Here is a 25,343-nt window from a genome sequence, read left to right as displayed (position 1 = left end):
AGGAATCGATAAAAGCGTAGACAGTTTGAGACATTACTCCCATGGAGAAAAGTGCTCGTGGTGCGTGTTGTATTCAATACCGATGCAATTTCTGTGTTTCATCAACACTCTGAACGTCCACAGATTACAGAATGCCTCCAAATGTATTTCGAAAACTACTACTGGTCTCCCAGGAATCGATAAAAGCGTAGACAGTTTGAGACATTACTCCCATGGAGAAAAGTGCTCGTGGTGCGTGTTGTATTCAATACCGATGCAATTTCTGTGTTTCATCAACACTCTGAACGTCCACAGATTACAGAATGCCTCCAAATGTATTTCGAAAACTACTACTGGTCTCCCAGGAATCGATAAAAGCGTAGACAGTTTGAGACATTACTCCCATGGAGAAAAGTGCTCGTGGTGCGTGTTGTATTCAATACCGATGCAATTTCTGTGTTTCATCAACACTCTGAACGTCCACAGATTACAGAATGCCTCCAAATGTATTTCGAAAACTACTACTGGTCTCCCAGGAATCGATAAAAGCGTAGACAGTTTGAGACATTACTCCCATGGAGAAAAGTGCTCGTGGTGCGTGTTGTATTCAATACCGATGCAATTTCTGTGTTTCATCAACACTCTGAACGTCCACAGATTACAGAATGCCTCCAATTGTGTTTCGAAAACTACTACTGGTCTCCCAGGAATCGATAAAAGCGTAGACAGTTTGAGACATTACTTCCATGGAGAAAAGTGCTCGTGGTGCGTGTTGTATTCAATACCGATGCAATTTCTGTGTTTCATCAACACTCTGAACGTCCACAGATTACAGAATGCCTCCAAATGTATTTCGAAAACTACTACTGGTCTCCCAGGAATCGATAAAAGCGTAGACAGTTTGAGACATTACTCCCATGGAGAAAAGTGCTCGTGGTGCGTGTTGTATTCAATACCGATGCAATTTCTGTGTTTCATCAACACTCTGAACGTCCACAGATTACAGAATGCCTCCAAATGTATTTCGAAAACTACTACTGGTCTCCCAGGAATCGATAAAAGCGTAGACAGTTTGAGACATTACTCCCATGGAGAAAAGTGCTCGTGGTGCGTGTTGTTTTCAATACCGATGCAATTTCTGTGTTTCATCAACACTCTGAACGTCCACAGATTACAGAATGCCTCCAAATGTATTTCGAAAACTACTACTGGTCTCCCAGGAATCGATAAAAGCGTAGACAGTTTGAGACATTACTCCCATGGAGAAAAGTGCTCGTGGTGCGTGTTGCATTCAATACCGATGCAATTTCTGTGTTTCATCAACACTCTGAACGTCCACATATTACAGAATGCCTCCAAATGTATTTCGAAAACTACTACTGGTCTCCCAGGAATCGATAAAAGCGTACACAGTTTGAGACATCACTCCCATGGAGAAAAGTGCTCGTGGTGCGTGTTGTTTTCAATACCGATGCAATTTCTGTGTTTCATCAACACTCTGAACGTCCACAGATTACAGAATGCCTCCAAATGTATTTCGAAAACTACTACTGGTCTCCCAGGAATCGATAAAAGCGTAGACAGTTTGAGACATTACTCCCATGGAGAAAAGTGCTCGTGGTGAGTGTTGTATTCAATACCGATGCAATTTCTGTGTTTCATCAACACTCTGAACGTCCACAGATTACAGAATGCCTCCAAATGTATTTCGAAAACTACTACTGGTCTCCCAGGAATCGATAAAAGCGTAGACAGATTGAGACATTACTTCCATGGAGAAAAGTGCTCGTGGTGCGTGTTGTATTCAATACCGATGCAATTTCTGTGTTTCATCAACACTCTGAACGTCCACAGATTACAGAATGCTTCCAATTGTGTTTCGAAAACTACTACTGGTCTCCCAGGAATCGATAAAAGCGTAGACAGTTTGAGACATTACTCCCATGGAGAAAAGTGCTCGTGGTGCGTGTTGTATTCAATACCGATGCAATTTCTGTGTTTCATCAACACTCTGAACGTCCACAGATTACAGAATGCTTCCAACTGTGTTTCGAAAACTACTACTGGTCTCCCAGGAATCGATAAAAGCGTAGCCAGTTTGAGACATTACTCCCATGGAGAAAAGTGCTCGTGGTGCGTGTTGTATTCAATACCGATGCAATTTCTGTGTTTCATCAACACTCTGAACGTCCACAGATTACAGAATGCCTCCAAATGTATTTCGAAAACTACTACTGGTCTCCCAGGAATCGATAAAAGCGTAGACAGTTTGAGACATTGCTCCCATGGAGAAAAGTGCTCGTGGTGCGTGTTGTATTCATTACCGATGCAATTTCTGTGTTTCATCAACACTCTGAACGTCCACAGATTACAGAATGCCTCCAAATGTATTTCGAAAACTACTACTGGTCTCCCAGGAATCGATAAAAGCGTAGACAGTTTGAGACATTACTCCCATGGAGAAAAGTGCTCGTGGTGCGTGTTGCATTCAATACCGATGCAATTTCTGTGTTTCATCAACACTCTGAACGTCCACAGATTACAGAATGCCTCCAAATGTATTTCGAAAACTACTACTGGTCTCCCAGGAATCGATAAAAGCGTAGACAGTTTGAGACATCACTCCCATGGAGAAAAGTGCTCGTGGTGCGTGTTGTATTCAATACCGATGCAATTTCTGTGTTTCATCAACACTCTGAACGTCCACAGATTACAGAATGCCTCCAAATGAATTTCGAAAACTACTACTGGTCTCCCAGGAATCGATAAAAGCGTAGACAGTTTGAGACATTACTCCCATGGAGAAAAGTGCTCGTGGTGCGTGTTGTATTCAATACCGATGCAATTTCTGTGTTTCATCAACACTCTGAACGTCCACAGATTACAGAATGCCTCCAAATGTATTTCGAAAACTACTACTGGTCTCCCAGGAATCGATAAAAGCGTAGACAGTTTGAGACATTACTCCCATGGAGAAAAGTGCTCGTGGTGCGTGTTGTATTCAATACCGATGCAATTTCTGTGTTTCATCAACACTCTGAACGTCCACAGATTACAGAATGCCTCCAATTGTGTTTCGAAAACTACTACTGGTCTCCCAGGAATCGATAAAAGCGTAGACAGTTTGAGACATTACTCCCATGGAGAAAAGTGCTCATGGTGCGTGTTGTATTCAAGATCGATGCAATTTCTGTGTTTCATCAACACTCTGAACGTCTACAGATTACAAAATGCCTCCAATTGTGTTTCGAAAACTACAACACGCGATCTAGTGTTCGATAAAAGCGTAGACAGTTTGAGACATTACTTCCATGGAGAAAAGTGCTCGTGGTGCGTGTTGTATTCAATACCGATGCAATTTCTGTGTTTCATCAACACTCTGAACGTCCACAGATTACAGAATGCCTCCAAATGTATTTCGAAAACTACTACTGGTCTCCCAGGAATCGATAAAAGCGTAGACAGTTTGAGACATTACTCCCATGGAGAAAAGTGCTCGTGGTGCGTGTTGTATTCAATACCGATGCAATTTCTGTGTTTCATCAACACTCTGAACGTCCACAGATTACAGAATGCCTCCAAATGTATTTCGAAAACTACTACTGGTCTCCCAGGAATCGATAAAAGCGTAGACAGTTTGAGACATTACTCCCATGGAGAAAAGTGCTCGTGGTGCGTGTTGTTTTCAATACCGATGCAATTTCTGTGTTTCATCAACACTCTGAACGTCCACAGATTACAGAATGCCTCCAAATGTATTTCGAAAACTACTACTGGTCTCCCAGGAATCGATAAAAGCGTAGACAGTTTGAGACATTACTCCCATGGAGAAAAGTGCTCGTGGTGCGTGTTGCATTCAATACCGATGCAATTTCTGTGTTTCAACAACACTCTGAACGTCCACATATTACAGAATGCCTCCAAATGTATTTCGAAAACTACTACTGGTCTCCCAGGAATCGATAAAAGCGTACACAGTTTGAGACATCACTCCCATGGAGAAAAGTGCTCGTGGTGCGTGTTGTTTTCAATACCGATGCAATTTCTGTGTTTCATCAACACTCTGAACGTCCACAGATTACAGAATGCCTCCAAATGTATTTCGAAAACTACTACTGGTCTCCCAGGAATCGATAAAAGCGTAGACAGTTTGAGACATTACTCCCATGGAGAAAAGTGCTCGTGGTGCGTGTTGTATTCAATACCGATGCAATTTCTGTGTTTCATCAACACTCTGAACGTCCACAGATTACAGAATGCCTCCAAATGTATTTCGAAAACTACTACTGGTCTCCCAGGAATCGATAAAAGCGTAGACAGATTGAGACATTACTTCCATGGAGAAAAGTGCTCGTGGTGCGTGTTGTATTCAATACCGATGCAATTTCTGTGTTTCATCAACACTCTGAACGTCCACAGATTACAGAATGCTTCCAATTGTGTTTCGAAAACTACTACTGGTCTCCCAGGAATCGATAAAAGCGTAGACAGTTTGAGACATTACTCCCATGGAGAAAAGTGCTCGTGGTGCGTGTTGTATTCAATACCGATGCAATTTCTGTGTTTCATCAACACTCTGAACGTCCACAGATTACAGAATGTTTCCAATTGTGTTTCGAAAACTACTACTGGTCTCCCAGGAATCGATAAAAGCGTAGCCAGTTTGAGACATTACTCCCATGGAGAAAAGTGCTCTTGGTGCGTGTTGTATTCAATACCGATGCAATTTCTGTGTTTCATCAACACTCTGAACGTCCACAGATTTCAGAATGCTTCCAATTGTGTTTCGAAAACTACTACTGGTCTCCCAGGAATCGATAAAAGCGTAGACAGTTTGAGACATTGCTCCCATGGAGAAAAGTGCTCGTGGTGCGTGTTGTATTCAATACCGATGCAATTTCTGTGTTTCATCAACACTCTGAACGTCCACAGATTACAGAATGCCTCCAAATGTATTTCGAAAACTACTACTGGTCTCCCAGGAATCGATAAAAGCGTAGACAGTTTGAGACATTGCTCCCATGGAGAAAAGTGCTCGTGGTGCGTGTTGTATTCATTACCGATGCAATTTCTGTGTTTCATCAACACTCTGAACGTCCACAGATTACAGAATGCCTCCAAATGTATTTCGAAAACTACTACTGGTCTCCCAGGAATCGATAAAAGCGTAGACAGTTTGAGACATTACTCCCATGGAGAAAAGTGCTCGTGGTGCGTGTTGCATTCAATACCGATGCAATTTCTGTGTTTCATCAACACTCTGAACGTCCACAGATTACAGAATGCCTCCAAATGTATTTCGAAAACTACTACTGGTCTCCCAGGAATCGATAAAAGCGTAGACAGTTTGAGACATCACTCCCATGGAGAAAAGTGCTCGTGGTGCGTGTTGTATTCAATACCGATGCAATTTCTGTGTTTCATCAACACTCTGAACGTCCACAGATTACAGAATGCCTCCAAATGTATTTCGAAAACTACTACTGGTCTCCCAGGAATCGATAAAAGCGTAGACAGTTTGAGACATTACTCCCATGGAGAAAAGTGCTCGTGGTGCGTGTTGTATTCAATACCGATGCAATTTCTGTGTTTCATCAACACTCTGAACGTCCACAGATTACAGAATGCCTCCAAATGTATTTCGAAAACTACTACTGGTCTCCCAGGAATCGATAAAAGCGTAGACAGATTGAGACATTACTCCCATGGAGAAAAGTGCTCGTGGTGCGTGTTGTATTCAATACCGATGCAATTTCTGTGTTTCATCAACACTCTGAACGTCCACAGATTACAGAATGCTTCCAATTGTGTTTCGAAAACTACTACTGGTCTCCCAGGAATCGATAAAAGCGTAGACAGTTTGAGACATTACTCCCATGGAGAAAAGTGCTCGTGGTGCGTGTTGTATTCAATACCGATGCAATTTCTGTGTTTCATCAACACTCTGAACGTCCACAGATTACAGAATGCCTCCAAATGTATTTCGAAAACTACTACTGGTCTCCCAGGAATCGATAAAAGTGTAGACAGTCTGAGACATTGCTCCCATGGAGAAAAGTGCTCGTGGTGCGTGTTGTATTCAATACCGATGCAATTTCTGTGTTTCATCAACACTCTGAATGTCCACAGATTACAGAATGCCTCCAAATGTATTTCGAAAACTACTACTGGTCTCCCAGGAATCGATAAAAGCGTAGACAGTTTGAGACATTACTCCCATGGAGAAAAGTGCTCGTGGTGCGTGTTGTATTCAATACCGATGCAATTTCTGTGTTTCATCAACACTATGAACGTCCACAGATTACAGAATGCTTCCAATTGTGTTTCGAAAACTACTACTGGTCTCCCAGGAATCGATAAAAGCGTAGACAGTTTGAGACATTACTCCCATGGAGAAAAGTGCTCGTGGTGCGTGTTGTATTCAATACCGATGCAATTTCTGTGTTTCATCAACACTCTGAACGTCCACAGATTACAGAATGCCTCCAAATGTATTTCGAAAACTACTACTGGTCTCCCAGGAATCGATAAAAGTGTAGACAGTCTGAGACATTGCTCCCATGGAGAAAAGTGCTCGTGGTGCGTGTTGTATTCAATACCGATGCAATTTCTGTGTTTCATCAACACTCTGAACGTCCACAGATTACAGAATGCCTCCAAATGTATTTCGAAAACTACTACTGGTCTCCCAGGAATCGATAAAAGCGTAGACAGTTTGAGACATTACTCCCATGGAGAAAAGTGCTCGTGGTGCGTGTTGTATTCAATACCGATGCAATTTCTGTGTTTCATCAACACTCTGAACGTCCACAGATTACAGAATGCCTCCAAATGTATTTCGAAAACTACTACTGGTCTCCCAGGAATCGATAAAAGCGTAGACAGTTTGAGACATTACTCCCATGGAGAAAAGTGCTCGTGGTGCGTGTTGTATTCAATACCGATGCAATTTCTGTGTTTCATCAACACTCTGAACGTCCACAGATTACAGAATGCTACCAATTGTGTTTCGAAAACTACTACTGGTCTCCCAGGAATCGATAAAAGCGTAGACAGTTTGAGACATTACTCCCATGGAGAAAAGTGCTCGTGGTGCGTGTTGTATTCAATACCGATGCAATTTCTGTGTTTCATCAACAATCTGAACGTCTACAGATTACAGAATGCCTCCAATTGTGTTTCGAAAACTACTACAGGTCTCCCAGGAATCGATAAAAGCGTAGACAGTTTGAGACATTACCCCCATGGAGAAAAGTGCTCGTGTTGCGTGTTGTATTCAATACCGATGCAATTTCTGTGTTTCATCAACACTCTGAACGTCCACAGATTACAGAATGCCTCCAAATGTATTTCGAAAACTACTACTGGTCTCCCAGGAATCGATAAAAGCGTAGACAGTTTGAGACATTACTCCCATGGAGAAAAGTGCTCGTGGTGCGTGTTGTATTCAATACCGATGCAATTTCTGTGTTTCATCAACACTCTGAACGTCCACAGATTACAGAATGCCTCCAAATGTATTTCGAAAACTACTACTGGTCTCCCAGGAATCGATAAAAGCGTAGACAGTTTGAGACATTACTCCCATGGAGAAAAGTGCTCGTGGTGCGTGTTGTATTCAATACCGATGCAATTTCTGTGTTTCATCAACACTATGAACGTCCACAGATTACAGAATGCTTCCAATTGTGTTTCGAAAACTACTACTGGTCTCCCAGGAATCGATAAAAGCGTAGACAGTTTGAGACATTACTCCCATGGAGAAAAGTGCTCGTGGTGCGTGTTGTATTCAATACCGATGCAATTTCTGTGTTTCATCAACACTCTGAACGTCCACAGATTACAGAATGCCTCCAAATGTATTTCGAAAACTACTACTGGTCTCCCAGGAATCGATAAAAGTGTAGACAGTCTGAGACATTGCTCCCATGGAGAAAAGTGCTCGTGGTGCGTGTTGTATTCAATACCGATGCAATTTCTGTGTTTCATCAACACTCTGAACGTCCACAGATTACAGAATGCCTCCAAATGTATTTCGAAAACTACTACTGGTCTCCCAGGAATCGATAAAAGCGTAGACAGTTTGAGACATTACTCCCATGGAGAAAAGTGCTCGTGGTGCGTGTTGTATTCAATACCGATGCAATTTCTGTGTTTCATCAACACTCTGAACGTCCACAGATTACAGAATGCCTCCAAATGTATTTCGAAAACTACTACTGGTCTCCCAGGAATCGATAAAAGCGTAGACAGTTTGAGACATTACTCCCATGGAGAAAAGTGCTCGTGGTGCGTGTTGTATTCAATACCGATGCAATTTCTGTGTTTCATCAACACTCTGAACGTCCACAGATTACAGAATGCTACCAATTGTGTTTCGAAAACTACTACTGGTCTCCCAGGAATCGATAAAAGCGTAGACAGTTTGAGACATTACTCCCATGGAGAAAAGTGCTCGTGGTGCGTGTTGTATTCAATACCGATGCAATTTCTGTGTTTCATCAACAATCTGAACGTCTACAGATTACAGAATGCCTCCAATTGTGTTTCGAAAACTACTACAGGTCTCCCAGGAATCGATAAAAGCGTAGACAGTTTGAGACATTACCCCCATGGAGAAAAGTGCTCGTGTTGCGTGTTGTATTCAATACCGATGCAATTTCTGTGTTTCATCAACACTCTGAACGTCCACAGATTACAGAATGCCTCCAAATGTATTTCGAAAACTACTACTGGTCTCCCAGGAATCGATAAAAGCGTAGACAGTTTGAGACATTACTCCCATGGAGAAAAGTGCTCGTGGTGCGTGTTGTATTCAATACCGATGCAATTTCTGTGTTTCATCAACACTCTGAACGTCCACAGATTACAGAATGCCTCCAAATGTATTTCGAAAACTACTACTGGTCTCCCAGGAATCGATAAAAGCGTAGACAGTTTGAGACATTACTCCCATGGAGAAAAGTGCTCGTGGTGCGTGTTGTATTCAATACCGATTCAATTTCTGTGTTTCATCAACACTCTGAACGTCCACAGATTACAGAATTCCTCCAAATGTATTTCGAAAACTACTACTGGTCTCCCAGGAATCGATAAAAGCGTAGACAGTTTGAGACATTACTCCCATGGAGAAAAGTGCTCGTGGTGCGTGTTGTATTCAATACCGATGCAATTTCTGTGTTTCATCAACACTCTGAACGTCCACAGATTACAGAATGCCTCCAAATGTATTTCGAAAACTGCTACTGGTCTCCCAGGAATCGATAAAAGCTTAGACAGTTTGAGACATTACTCCCATGGAGAAAAGTGCTCGTGGTGCGTGTTGTATTCAATACCGATGCAATTTCTGTGTTTCATCAACACTCTGAACGTCCACAGATTACAGAATGCTACCAATTGTGTTTCGAAAACTACTACTGGTCTCCCAGGAATCGATAAAAGCGTAGACAGTTTGAGACATTACTCCCATGGAGAAAAGTGCTCGTGGTGGGTGTTGTATTCAATACCGATGCAATTTCTGTGTTTCATCAACAATCTGAACGTCTACAGATTACAGAATGCCTCCAATTGTGTTTCGAAAACTACTACAGGTCTCCCAGGAATCGATAAAAGCGTAGACAGTTTGAGACATTACCCCCATGGAGAAAAGTGCTCGTGTTGCGTGTTGTATTCAATACCGATGCAATTTCTGTGTTTCATCAACACTCTGAACGTCCACAGATTACAGAATGCCTCCAAATGTATTTCGAAAACTACTACTGGTCTCCCAGGAATCGATAAAAGCGTAGACAGTTTGAGACATTACTCCCATGGAGAAAAGTGCTCGTGGTGCGTGTTGTATTCAATACCGATGCAATTTCTGTGTTTCATCAACACTCTGAACGTCCACAGATTACAGAATGCCTCCAAATGTATTTCGAAAACTACTACTGGTCTCCCAGGAATCGATAAAAGCGTAGACAGTTTGAGACATTACTCCCATGGAGAAAAGTGCTCGTGGTGCGTGTTGTATTCAATACCGATTCAATTTCTGTGTTTCATCAACACTCTGAACGTCCACAGATTACAGAATTCCTCCAAATGTATTTCGAAAACTACTACTGGTCTCCCAGGAATCGATAAAAGCGTAGACAGTTTGAGACATTACTCCCATGGAGAAAAGTGCTCGTGGTGCGTGTTGTATTCAATACCGATGCAATTTCTGTGTTTCATCAACACTCTGAACGTCCACAGATTACAGAATGCCTCCAAATGTATTTCGAAAACTGCTACTGGTCTCCCAGGAATCGATAAAAGCTTAGACAGTTTGAGACATTACTCCCATGGAGAAAAGTGCTCGTGGTGCGTGTTGTATTCAATACCGATGCAATTTCTGTGTTTCATCAACACTCTGAACGTCCACAGATTACAGAATGCCTCCAAATGTATTTCGAAAACTACTACTGGTCTCACAGGAATCGATAAAAGCGTAGACAGTTTGAGACATTACTCCCATGGAGAAAAGTGCTCGTGGTGCGTGTTGTATTCAATACCGATGCAATTTCTGTGTTTCATCAACACTCTGAACGTCCACAGATTACAGAATGCCTCCAAATGTATTTCGAAAACTACTACTGGTCTCCCAGGAATCGATAAAAGCGTAGACAGTTTGAGACATTACTCCCATGGAGAAAAGTGCTCGTGGTGCGTGTTGTATTCAATACCGATGCAATTTCTGTGTTTCATCAACACTCTGAACGTCCACAGATTACAGAATGCCTCCAAATGTATTTCGAAAACTACTACTGGTCTCCCAGGAATCGATAAAAGCGTAGCCAGTTTGAGACATTACTCCCATGGAGAAAAGTGCTCGTGGTGCGTGTTGTATTCAATACCGATGCAATTTCTGTGTTTCATCAACACTCTGAACGTCCACAGATTACAGAATGCCTCCAAATGTATTTCGAAAACTACTACTGGTCTCCCAGGAATCGATAAAAGCGTAGACAGTTTGAGACATTACTCCCATGGAGAAAAGTGCTCGTGGTGCGTGTTGTATTCAATACCGATGCAATTTCTGTGTTTCATCAACACTCTGAACGTCCACAGATTACAGAATGCCTCCAAATGTATTTCGAAAACTACTACTGGTCTCCCAGGAATCGATAAAAGCGTAGACAGTTTGAGACATTACTCCCATGGAGAAAAGTGCTCGTGGTGCGTGTTGTATTCAATACCGATGCAATTTCTGTGTTTCATCAACACTATGAACGTCCACAGATTACAGAATGCTTCCAATTGTGTTTCGAAAACTACTACTGGTCTCCCAGGAATCGATAAAAGCGTAGACAGTTTGAGACATTACTCCCATGGAGAAAAGTGCTCGTGGTGCGTGTTGTATTCAATACCGATGCAATTTCTGTGTTTCATCAACACTCTGAACGTCCACAGATTACAGAATGCCTCCAAATGTATTTCGAAAACTACTACTGGTCTCCCAGGAATCGATAAAAGTGTAGACAGTCTGAGACATTGCTCCCATGGAGAAAAGTGCTCGTGGTGCGTGTTGTATTCAATACCGATGCAATTTCTGTGTTTCATCAACACTCTGAACGTCCACAGATTACAGAATGCCTCCAAATGTATTTCGAAAACTACTACTGGTCTCCCAGGAATCGATAAAAGCGTAGACAGTTTGAGACATTACTCCCATGGAGAAAAGTGCTCGTGGTGCGTGTTGTATTCAATACCGATGCAATTTCTGTGTTTCATCAACACTCTGAACGTCCACAGATTACAGAATGCCTCCAAATGTATTTCGAAAACTACTACTGGTCTCCCAGGAATCGATAAAAGCGTAGACAGTTTGAGACATTACTCCCATGGAGAAAAGTGCTCGTGGTGCGTGTTGTATTCAATACCGATGCAATTTCTGTGTTTCATCAACACTCTGAACGTCCACAGATTACAGAATGCTACCAATTGTGTTTCGAAAACTACTACTGGTCTCCCAGGAATCGATAAAAGCGTAGACAGTTTGAGACATTACTCCCATGGAGAAAAGTGCTCGTGGTGCGTGTTGTATTCAATACCGATGCAATTTCTGTGTTTCATCAACAATCTGAACGTCTACAGATTACAGAATGCCTCCAATTGTGTTTCGAAAACTACTACAGGTCTCCCAGGAATCGATAAAAGCGTAGACAGTTTGAGACATTACCCCCATGGAGAAAAGTGCTCGTGTTGCGTGTTGTATTCAATACCGATGCAATTTCTGTGTTTCATCAACACTCTGAACGTCCACAGATTACAGAATGCCTCCAAATGTATTTCGAAAACTACTACTGGTCTCCCAGGAATCGATAAAAGCGTAGACAGTTTGAGACATTACTCCCATGGAGAAAAGTGCTCGTGGTGCGTGTTGTATTCAATACCGATGCAATTTCTGTGTTTCATCAACACTCTGAACGTCCACAGATTACAGAATGCCTCCAAATGTATTTCGAAAACTACTACTGGTCTCCCAGGAATCGATAAAAGCGTAGACAGTTTGAGACATTACTCCCATGGAGAAAAGTGCTCGTGGTGCGTGTTGTATTCAATACCGATGCAATTTCTGTGTTTCATCAACACTATGAACGTCCACAGATTACAGAATGCTTCCAATTGTGTTTCGAAAACTACTACTGGTCTCCCAGGAATCGATAAAAGCGTAGACAGTTTGAGACATTACTCCCATGGAGAAAAGTGCTCGTGGTGCGTGTTGTATTCAATACCGATGCAATTTCTGTGTTTCATCAACACTCTGAACGTCCACAGATTACAGAATGCCTCCAAATGTATTTCGAAAACTACTACTGGTCTCCCAGGAATCGATAAAAGTGTAGACAGTCTGAGACATTGCTCCCATGGAGAAAAGTGCTCGTGGTGCGTGTTGTATTCAATACCGATGCAATTTCTGTGTTTCATCAACACTCTGAACGTCCACAGATTACAGAATGCCTCCAAATGTATTTCGAAAACTACTACTGGTCTCCCAGGAATCGATAAAAGCGTAGACAGTTTGAGACATTACTCCCATGGAGAAAAGTGCTCGTGGTGCGTGTTGTATTCAATACCGATGCAATTTCTGTGTTTCATCAACACTCTGAACGTCCACAGATTACAGAATGCCTCCAAATGTATTTCGAAAACTACTACTGGTCTCCCAGGAATCGATAAAAGCGTAGACAGTTTGAGACATTACTCCCATGGAGAAAAGTGCTCGTGGTGCGTGTTGTATTCAATACCGATGCAATTTCTGTGTTTCATCAACACTCTGAACGTCCACAGATTACAGAATGCTACCAATTGTGTTTCGAAAACTACTACTGGTCTCCCAGGAATCGATAAAAGCGTAGACAGTTTGAGACATTACTCCCATGGAGAAAAGTGCTCGTGGTGCGTGTTGTATTCAATACCGATGCAATTTCTGTGTTTCATCAACAATCTGAACGTCTACAGATTACAGAATGCCTCCAATTGTGTTTCGAAAACTACTACAGGTCTCCCAGGAATCGATAAAAGCGTAGACAGTTTGAGACATTACCCCCATGGAGAAAAGTGCTCGTGTTGCGTGTTGTATTCAATACCGATGCAATTTCTGTGTTTCATCAACACTCTGAACGTCCACAGATTACAGAATGCCTCCAAATGTATTTCGAAAACTACTACTGGTCTCCCAGGAATCGATAAAAGCGTAGACAGTTTGAGACATTACTCCCATGGAGAAAAGTGCTCGTGGTGCGTGTTGTATTCAATACCGATGCAATTTCTGTGTTTCATCAACACTCTGAACGTCCACAGATTACAGAATGCCTCCAAATGTATTTCGAAAACTACTACTGGTCTCCCAGGAATCGATAAAAGCGTAGACAGTTTGAGACATTACTCCCATGGAGAAAAGTGCTCGTGGTGCGTGTTGTATTCAATACCGATTCAATTTCTGTGTTTCATCAACACTCTGAACGTCCACAGATTACAGAATTCCTCCAAATGTATTTCGAAAACTACTACTGGTCTCCCAGGAATCGATAAAAGCGTAGACAGTTTGAGACATTACTCCCATGGAGAAAAGTGCTCGTGGTGCGTGTTGTATTCAATACCGATGCAATTTCTGTGTTTCATCAACACTCTGAACGTCCACAGATTACAGAATGCCTCCAAATGTATTTCGAAAACTGCTACTGGTCTCCCAGGAATCGATAAAAGCTTAGACAGTTTGAGACATTACTCCCATGGAGAAAAGTGCTCGTGGTGCGTGTTGTATTCAATACCGATGCAATTTCTGTGTTTCATCAACACTCTGAACGTCCACAGATTACAGAATGCTACCAATTGTGTTTCGAAAACTACTACTGGTCTCCCAGGAATCGATAAAAGCGTAGACAGTTTGAGACATTACTCCCATGGAGAAAAGTGCTCGTGGTGGGTGTTGTATTCAATACCGATGCAATTTCTGTGTTTCATCAACAATCTGAACGTCTACAGATTACAGAATGCCTCCAATTGTGTTTCGAAAACTACTACAGGTCTCCCAGGAATCGATAAAAGCGTAGACAGTTTGAGACATTACCCCCATGGAGAAAAGTGCTCGTGTTGCGTGTTGTATTCAATACCGATGCAATTTCTGTGTTTCATCAACACTCTGAACGTCCACAGATTACAGAATGCCTCCAAATGTATTTCGAAAACTACTACTGGTCTCCCAGGAATCGATAAAAGCGTAGACAGTTTGAGACATTACTCCCATGGAGAAAAGTGCTCGTGGTGCGTGTTGTATTCAATACCGATGCAATTTCTGTGTTTCATCAACACTCTGAACGTCCACAGATTACAGAATGCCTCCAAATGTATTTCGAAAACTACTACTGGTCTCCCAGGAATCGATAAAAGCGTAGACAGTTTGAGACATTACTCCCATGGAGAAAAGTGCTCGTGGTGCGTGTTGTATTCAATACCGATTCAATTTCTGTGTTTCATCAACACTCTGAACGTCCACAGATTACAGAATTCCTCCAAATGTATTTCGAAAACTACTACTGGTCTCCCAGGAATCGATAAAAGCGTAGACAGTTTGAGACATTACTCCCATGGAGAAAAGTGCTCGTGGTGCGTGTTGTATTCAATACCGATGCAATTTCTGTGTTTCATCAACACTCTGAACGTCCACAGATTACAGAATGCCTCCAAATGTATTTCGAAAACTGCTACTGGTCTCCCAGGAATCGATAAAAGCTTAGACAGTTTGAGACATTACTCCCATGGAGAAAAGTGCTCGTGGTGCGTGTTGTATTCAATACCGATGCAATTTCTGTGTTTCATCAACACTCTGAACGTCCACAGATTACAGAATGCCTCCAAATGTATTTCGAAAACTACTACTGGTCTCACAGGAATCGATAAAAGCGTAGACAGTTTGAGACATTACTCCCATGGAGAAAAGTGCTCGTGGTGCGTGTTGTATTCAATACCGATGCAATTTCTGTGTTTCATCAACACTCTGAACGTCCACAGATTACAGAATGCCTCCAAATGTATTTCGAAAACTACTACTGGTCTCCCAGGAATCGATAAAAGCGTAGACAGTTTGAGACATTACTCCCATGGAGAAAAGTGCTCGTGGTGCGTGTTGTATTCAATACCGATGCAATTTCTGTGTTTCATCAACACTCTGAACGTCCACAGATTACAGAATGCCTCCAAATGTATTTCGAAAACTACTACTGGTCTCCCAGGAATCGATAAAAGCGTAGCCAGTTTGAGACATTACTCCCATGGAGAAAAGTGCTCGTGGTGCGTGTTGTATTCAATACCGATGCAATTTCTGTGTTTCATCAACACTCTGAACGTCCACAGATTACAGAATGCCTCCAAATGTATTTCGAAAACTACTACTGGTCTCCCAGGAATCGATAAAAGCGTAGACAGTTTGAGACATTACTCCCATGGAGAAAAGTGCTCGTGGTGCGTGTTGTATTCAATACCGATGCAATTTCTGTGTTTCATCAACACTCTGAACGTCCACAGATTACAGAATGCCTCCAAATGTATTTCGAAAACTACTACTGGTCTCCCAGGAATCGATAAAAGCGTAGACAGTTTGAGACATTACTCCCATGGAGAAAAGTGCTCGTGGTGCGTGTTGTATTCAATACCGATGCAATTTCTGTGTTTCATCAACACTCTGAACGTCCACAGATTACAGAATGCCTCCAAATGTATTTCGAAAACTACTACTGGTCTCCCAGGAATCGATAAAAGCGTAGACAGTTTGAGACATTACTCCCATGGAGAAAAGTGCTCGTGGTGCGTGTTGTATTCAATACCGATGCAATTTCTGTGTTTCATCAACACTCTGAACGTCCACAGATTACAGAATGCCTCCAAATGTATTTCGAAAACTACTACTGGTCTCCCAGGAATCGATAAAAGCGTAGACAGTTTGAGACATTACTCCCATGGAGAAAAGTGCTCGTGGTGCGTGTTGTATTGAATACCGATGCAATTTCTGTGTTTCATCAACACTCTGAACGTCCACAGATTACAGAATGCCTCCAAATGTATTTCGAAAACTACTACTGGTCTCCCAGGAATCGATAAAAGCGTAGACACTTTGAGACATTACTCCCATGGAGGAAAGTGCTCGTGGTGCGTGTTGTATTCAATACCGATGCAATTTCTGTGTTTCATCAACACTCTCAACGTCCACAGATTACAGAATGCCTCCAAATGTATTTCGAAAACTACTACTGGTCTCACAGGAATCGATAAAAGCGTAGACAGTTTGAGACATTACTCCCATGGAGAAAAGTGCTCGTGGTGCGTGTTGTATTCAATACCGATGCAATTTCTGTGTTTCATCAACACTCTGAACGTCCACAGATTACAGAATGCCTCCAAATGTATTTCGAAAACTACTATTGGTCTCCCAGGAATCGATAAAAGCGTAGACAGTTTGAGACATTACTCCCATGGAGAAAAGTGCTCGTGGTGCGTGTTGTATTCAATACCGATGCAATTTCTGTGTTTCATCAACACTCTGAACGTCCACAGATTACAGAATGCCTCCAAATGTATTTCGAAAACTACTACTGGTCTCCCAGGAATCGATAAAAGCGTAGACAGTTTGAGACATTACTCCCATGGAGAAAAGTGCTCGTGGTGCGTGTTGTATTCAATACCGATGCAATTTCTGTGTTTCATCAACACTCTGAACGTCCACAGATTACAGAATGCCTCCAAATGTATTTCGAAAACTACTACTGGTCTCCCAGGAATCGATAAAAGCGTAGACAATTTGAGACATTACTCCCATGGAGAAAAGTGCTCGTGGTGCGTGTTGTATTCAATACCGATGCAATTTCTGTGTTTCATCAACACTCTGAACGTCCACAGATTACAGAATGCCTCCAAATGTATTTCGAAAACTACTACTGGTCTCCCAGGAATCGATAAAAGCGTAGACAGTTTGAGACATTACTCCCATGGAGAAAAGTGCTCGTGGTGCGTGTTGTATTCAATACCGATGCAATTTCTGTGTTTCATCAACACTCTGAACGTCCACAGATTACAGAATGCCTCCAAATGTATTTCGAAAACTACTACTGGTCTCCCAGGAATCGATAAAAGCGTAGACAGTTTGAGACATTACTCCCATGGAGAAAAGTGCTCGTGGTGCGTGTTGTATTCAATACCGATGCAATTTCTGTGTTTCATCAACACTCTGAACGTAAACAGATTACAGAATGCCTCCAAATGTATTTCGAAAACTACTACTGGTCTCCCAGGAATCGATAAAAGCGTAGACAGTTTGAGACATTACTCCCATGGAGAAAAGTGCTCGTGGTGCGTGTTGTATTCAATACCGATGCAATTTCTGTGTTTCATCAACACTCTGAACGTCCACAGATTACAGAATGCCTCCAAATGTATTTCGAAAACTACTACTGGTCTCCCAGGAATCGATAAAAGCGTAGACAGTTTGAGACATTACTCCCATGGAGAAAAGTGCTCGTGGTGCGTGTTGTATTCAATACCGATGCAATTTCTGTGTTTCATCAACACTCTGAACGTCCACAGATTACAGAATGCCTCCAAATGTATTTCGAAAACTACTACTGGTCTCCCAGGAATCGATAAAAGCGTAGACAGTTTGAGACATTACTCCCATGGAGAAAAGTGCTCGTGGTGCGTGTTGTATTCAATACCGATGCAATTTCTGTGTTTCATCAACACTCTGAACGTCCACAGATTACAGAATGCCTCCAAATGTATTTCGAAAACTACTACTGGTCTCCCAGGAATCGATAAAAGCGTAGACAGTTTGAGACATTACTCCCATGGAGAAAAGTGCTCGTGGTGCGTGTTGTATTCAATACCGATGCAATTTCTGTGTTTCATCAACACTCTGAACGTCCACAGATTACAGAATGCCTCCAAATGTATTTCGAAAACTACTACTGGTCTCCCAGGAATCGATAAAAGCGTAGACACTTTGAGACATTACTCCCATGGAGGAAAGTGCTCGTGGTGCGTGTTGTATTCAATACCGATGCAATTTCTGTGTTTCATCAACACTCTCAACGTCCACAGATTACAGAATGCCTCCAAATGTATTTCGAAAACTACTACTGGTCTCACAGGAATCGATAAAAGCGTAGACAGTTTGAGACATTACTCCCATGGAGAAAAGTGCTCGCGGTGCGTGTTGTATTCAATACCGATGCAATTTCTGTGTTTCATCAACACTCTGAACGTCCACAGATTACAGAATGCCTCCAAATGTATTTCGAAAACTACTATTGGTCTCCCAGGAATCGATAAAAGCGTAGACAGTTTGAGACATTACTCCCATGGAGAAAAGTGCTCGTGGTGCGTGTTGTATTCAATACCGATGCAATTTCTGTGTTTCATCAACACTCTGAACGTCCACAGATTACAGAATGCCTCCAAATGTATTTCGAAAACTACTACTGGTCTCCCAGGAATCGATAAAAGCGTAGACAGTTTGAGACATTACTCCCATGGAGAAAAGTGCTCGTGGTGCGTGTTGTATTCAATACCGATGCAATTTCTGTGTTTCATCAACACTCTGAACGTCCACAGATTACAGAATGCCTCCAAATGTATTTCGAAAACTACTACTGGTCTCCCAGGAATCGATAAAAGCGTAGACAATTTGAGACATTACTCCCATGGAGAAAAGTGCTCGTGGTGCGTGTTGTATTCAATACCGATGCAATTTCTGTGTTTCATCAACACTCTGAACGTCCACAGATTACAGAATGCCTCCAAATGTATTTCGAAAACTACTACTGGTCTCCCAGGAATCGATAAAAGCGTAGACAGTTTGAGACATTACTCCCATGGAGAAAAGTGCTCGTGGTGCGTGTTGTATTCAATACCGATGCAATTTCTGTGTTTCATCAACACTCTGAACGTCCACAGATTACAGAATGCCTCCAAATGTATTTCGAAAACTACTACTGGTCTCCCAGGAATCGATAAAAGCGTAGACAGTTTGAGACATTACTCCCATGGAGAAAAGTGCTCGTGGTGCGTGTTGTATTCAATACCGATGCAATTTCTGTGTTTCATCAACACTCTGAACGTAAACAGATTACAGAATGCCTCCAAATGTATTTCGAAAACTACTACTGGTCTCCCAGGAATCGATAAAAGCGTAGACAGTTTGAGACATTACTCCCATGGAGAAAAGTGCTCGTGGTGCGTGTTGTATTCAATACCGATGCAATTTCTGTGTTTCATCAACACTCTGAACGTCCACAGATTACAGAATGCCTCCAAATGTATTTCGAAAACTACTACTGGTCTCCCAGGAATCGATAAAAGCGTAGACAGTTTGAGACATTACTCCCATGGAGAAAAGTGCTCGTGGTGCGTGTTGTATTCAATACCGATGCAATTTCTGTGTTTCATCAACACTCTGAACGTCCACAGATTACAGAATGCCTCCAAATGTATTTCGAAAATTACTACTGGTCTCCCAGGAATCGATAAAAGCGTAGACAGTTTGAGACATTACTCCCATGGAGAAAAGTGCTCGTGGTGCGTGTTGTATTCAATACCGATGCAATTTCTGTGTTTCATCAACACTCTGAACGTCCACAGATTACAGAATGCCTCCAAATGTATTTCGAAAACTACTACTGGTCTCCCAGGAATCGATAAAAGCGTAGACAGTTTGAGACATTACTCCCATGGAGAAAAGTGCTCGTGGTGCGTGTTTTATTCAATACCGATGCAATTTCTGTGTTTCATCAACACTCTGAACGTCCACAGATTACAGAATGCCTCCAAATGTATTTCGAAAACTACTACTGGTCTCCCAGGAATCGATAAAAGCGTAGACAGTTTGAGACATTACTCCCATGGAGAAAAGTGCTCATGGTGCGTGTTGTATTCAATACCGATGCAATTTCTGTGTTTCATCAACACTCTGAACGTCCACAGATTACAGAATGCCTCCAAATGTATTTCGAAAACTACTACTGGTCTCCCAGGAATCGATAAAAGCGTAGACAGTTTGAGACATTACTCCCATGGAGAAAAGTGCTCGTGGTGCGTGTTGTATTCAATACCGATGCAATTTCTGTGTTTCATCAACACTCTGAACGTCCACAGATTACAGAATGCCTCCAAATGTATTTCGAAAACTACTACTGGTCTCCCAGGAATCGATAAAAGCGTAGACAGTTTGAGACATTACTCCCATGGAGAAAAGTGCTCGTGGTGCGTGTTGTATTCAATACCGATGCAATTTCTGTGTTTCATCAACACTCTGAACGTCCACAGATTACAGAATGCCTCCAAATGTATTTCGAAAACTACTACTGGTCTCCCAGGAATCGATAAAAGCGTAGACAGTTTGAGACATTACTCCCATGGAGAAAAGTGCTCGTGGTGCGTGTTGTATTCAATACCGATGCAATTTCTGTGTTTCATCAACACTCTGAACGTCCACAGATTACAGAATGCTTCCAATTGTGTTTCGAAAACTACTACTGGTCTCCCAGGAATCGATAAAAGCGTAGACAGTTTGAGACATTACTCCCATGGAGAAAAGTGCTCGTGGTGCGTGTTGTATTCAATACCGATGCAATTTCTGTGTTTCATCAACACTCTGAACGTCCACAGATTACAGAATGCTTCCAATTGTGTTTCGAAAACTACTACTGGTCTCCCAGGAATCGATAAAAGCGTAGACAGTTTGAGACATTACTCCCATGGAGAAAAGTGCTCGTGGTGCGTGTTGTATTCAATACCGATGCAATTTCTGTGTTTCATCAACACTCTGAACGTCCACAGATTACAGAATGCTTCCAATTGTGTTTCGAAAACTACTACTGGTCTCCCAGGAATCGATAAAAGCGTAGACAGTTTGAGACATTACTCCCATGGAGAAAAGTGCTCGTGGTGCGTGTTGTATTCAATACCGATGCAATTTCTGTGTTTCATCAACACTCTGAACGTCCACAGATTACAGAATGCCTCCAAATGTATTTCGAAAACTACTACTGGTCTCCCAGGAATCGATAAAAGCGTAGACAGTTTGAGACATTACTCCCATGGAGAAAAGTGCTCGTGGTGCGTGTTGTATTCAATACCGATGCAATTTCTGTGTTTCATCAACACTCTGAACGTCCACAGATTACAGAATGCCTCCAAATGTATTTCGAAAACTACTACTGGTCTCCCAGGAATCGATAAAAGCGTAGACAGTTTGAGACATTACTCCCATGGAGAAAAGTGCTCGTGGTGCGTGTTGTATTCAATACCGATGCAATTTCTGTGTTTCATCAACACTCTGAACGTCCACAGATTACAGAATGCCTCCAAATGTATTTCGAAAACTACTACTGGTCTCCCAGGAATCGATAAAAGCGTAGACAGTTTGAGACATTACTCCCATGGAGAAAAGTGCTCGTGGTGCGTGTTGTATTCAATACCGATGCAATTTCTGTGTTTCATCAACACTCTGAACGTCCACAGATTACAGAATGCCTCCAAATGTATTTTGAAAACTACTACTGGTCTCCCAGGAATCGATAAAAGCGTAGACAGTTTGAGACATTACTCCCATGGAGAAAAGTGCTCGTGGTGCGTGTTGTATTCAATACCGATGCAATTTCTGTGTTTCATCAACACTCTGAACGTCCACAGATTACAGAATGCCTCCAATTGTGTTTCGAAAACTACTACTGGTCTCCCAGGAATCGATAAAAGCGTAGACAGTTTGAGACATTACTCCCATGGAGAAAAGTGCTCGTGGTGCGTGTTGTATTCAATACCGATGCAATTTCTGTGTTTCATCAACACTCTGAACGTCTACAGATTACAGAATGCTTCCAGATGTGCTTCGAAAACTACTACTGGTCTCCCAGGAATCGATAAAAGCGTGGACAGTTTGAGACATTACTCCCATGGAGAAAAGTGCTCGTGGTGCGTGTTGTATTCAATACCGATGCAATTTCTGTGTTTCATCAACACTCTGAACGTCCACAGATTACAGAATGCCTCCAAATGTATTTCGAAAACTACTACTGGTCTCCCAGGAATCGATAAAAGCGTAGACAGTTTGAGACATTACTCCCATGGAGAAAAGTGCTCGTGGTGCGTGTTGTATTCAATACCGATGCAATTTCTGTGTTTCATCAACACTCTGAACGTCCACAGATTACAGAATGCCTCCAAATGTATTTCGAAAACTACTACTGGTCTCCCAGGAATCGATAAAAGCGTAGACAGTTTGAGACATTACTCCCATGGAGAAAAGTGCTCGTGGTGCGTGTTGTATTCAATACCGATGCAATTTCTGTGTTTCATCAACACTCTGAACGTCCACAGATTACAGAATGCCTCCAAATGTATTTCGAAAATTACTACTGGTCTCCCAGGAATCGATAAAAGCGTAGACAGTTTGAGACATTACTCCCATGGAGAAAAGTGCTCGTGGTGCGTGTTGTATTCAATACCGATGCAATTTCTGTGTTTCATCAACACTCTGAACGTCCACAGATTACAGAATGCCTCCAAATGTATTTCGAAAACTACTACTGGTCTCCCAGGAATCGATAAAAGCGTAGACAGTTTGAGACATTACTCCCATGGAGAAAAGTGCTCGTGGTGCGTGTTGTATTCAATACCGATGCAATTTCTGTGTTTCATCAACACTCTGAACGTCCACAGATTACAGAATGCCTCCAAATGTATTTCGAAAACTACTACTGGTCTCCCAGGAATCGATAAAAGCGTAGACAGTTTGAGACATTACTCCCATGGAGAAAAGTGCTCGTGGTGCGTGTTGTATTCAATACCGATGCAATTTCTGTGTTTCATCAACACTCTGAACGTCCACAGATTACAGAATGCCTCCAAATGTATTTCGAAAACTACTACTGGTCTCCCAGGAATCGATAAAAGCGTAGACAGTTTGAGACATTACTCCCATGGAGAAAAGTGCTCGTGGTGCGTGTTGTATTCAATACCGATGCAATTTCTGTGTTTCATCAACACTCTGAACGTCCACAGATTACAGAATGCCTCCAAATGTATTTCGAAAACTACTACTGGTCTCCCAGGAATCGATAAAAGCGTAGACAGTTTGAGACATTACTCCCATGGAGAAAAGTGCTCGTGGTGCGTGTTGTATTCAATACCGATGCAATTTCTGTGTTTCATCAACACTCTGAACGTCCACAGATTACAGAATGCCTCCAAATGTATTTCGAAAACTACTACTGGTCTCCCAGGAATCGATAAAAGCGTAGACAGTTTGAGACATTACTCCCATGGAGAAAAGTGCTCGTGGTGCGTGTTGTATTCAATACCGATGCAATTTCTGTGTTTCATCAACACTCTGAACGTCCACAGATTACAGAATGCTTCCAATTGTGTTTCGAAAACTACTACTGGTCTCCCAGGAATCGATAAAAGCGTAGACAGTTTGAGACATTACTCCCATGGAGAAAAGTGCTCGTGGTGCGTGTTGTATTCAATACCGATGCAATTTCTGTGTTTCATCAACACTCTGAACGTCCACAGATTACAGAATGCTTCCAATTGTGTTTCGAAAACTACTACTGGTCTCCCAGGAATCGATAAAAGCGTAGACAGTTTGAGACATTACTCCCATGGAGAAAAGTGCTCGTGGTGCGTGTTGTATTCAATACCGATGCAATTTCTGTGTTTCATCAACACTCTGAACGTCCACAGATTACAGAATGCTTCCAATTGTGTTTCGAAAACTACTACTGGTCTCCCAGGAATCGATAAAAGCGTAGACAGTTTGAGACATTACTCCCATGGAGAAAAGTGCTCGTGGTGCGTGTTGTATTCAATACCGATGCAATTTCTGTGTTTCATCAACACTCTGAACGTCCACAGATTACAGAATGCCTCCAAATGTATTTCGAAAACTACTACTGGTCTCCCAGGAATCGATAAAAGCGTAGACAGTTTGAGACATTACTCCCATGGAGAAAAGTGCTCGTGGTGCGTGTTGTATTCAATACCGATGCAATTTCTGTGTTACATCAACACTCTGAACGTCCACAGATTACAGAATGCCTCCAAATGTATTTCGAAAACTACTACTGGTCTCCCAGGAATCGATAAAAGCGTAGACAGTTTGAGACATTACTCCCATGGAGAAAAGTGCTCGTGGTGCGTGTTGTATTCAATACCGATGCAATTTCTGTGTTTCATCAACACTCTGAACGTCCACAGATTACAGAATGCCTCCAAATGTATTTCGAAAACTACTACTGGTCTCCCAGGAATCGATAAAAGCGTAGACAGTTTGAGACATTACTCCCATGGAGAAAAGGGCTCGTGGTGCGTGTTGTATTCAATACCGATGCAATTTCTGTGTTTCATCAACACTCTGAACGTCCACAGATTACAGAATGCCTCCAAATGTATTTTGAAAACTACTACTGGTCTCCCAGGAATCGATAAAAGCGTAGACAGTTTGAGACATTACTCCCATGGAGAAAAGTGCTCGTGGTGCGTGTTGTATTCAATACCGATGCAATTTCTGTGTTTCATCAACACTCTGAACGTCCACAGATTACAGAATGCCTCCAATTGTGTTTCGAAAACTACTACTGGTCTCCCAGGAATCGATAAAAGCGTAGACAGTTTGAGACATTACTCCCATGGAGAAAAGTGCTCGTGGTGCGTGTTGTATTCAATACCGATGCAATTTCTGTGTTTCATCAACACTCTGAACGTCTACAGATTACAGAATGCTTCCAGATGTGCTTCGAAAACTACTACTGGTCTCCCAGGAATCGATAAAAGCGTGGACAGTTTGAGACATT

This window comes from Schistocerca gregaria, unplaced genomic scaffold (genome assembly GCF_023897955.1).
Source record: "Schistocerca gregaria isolate iqSchGreg1 unplaced genomic scaffold, iqSchGreg1.2 ptg000180l, whole genome shotgun sequence".
In the NCBI taxonomy this organism is placed as follows: Eukaryota; Metazoa; Arthropoda; class Insecta; order Orthoptera; family Acrididae; genus Schistocerca; species Schistocerca gregaria.
Note: the sequence above shows the minus strand (reverse complement) of the source record.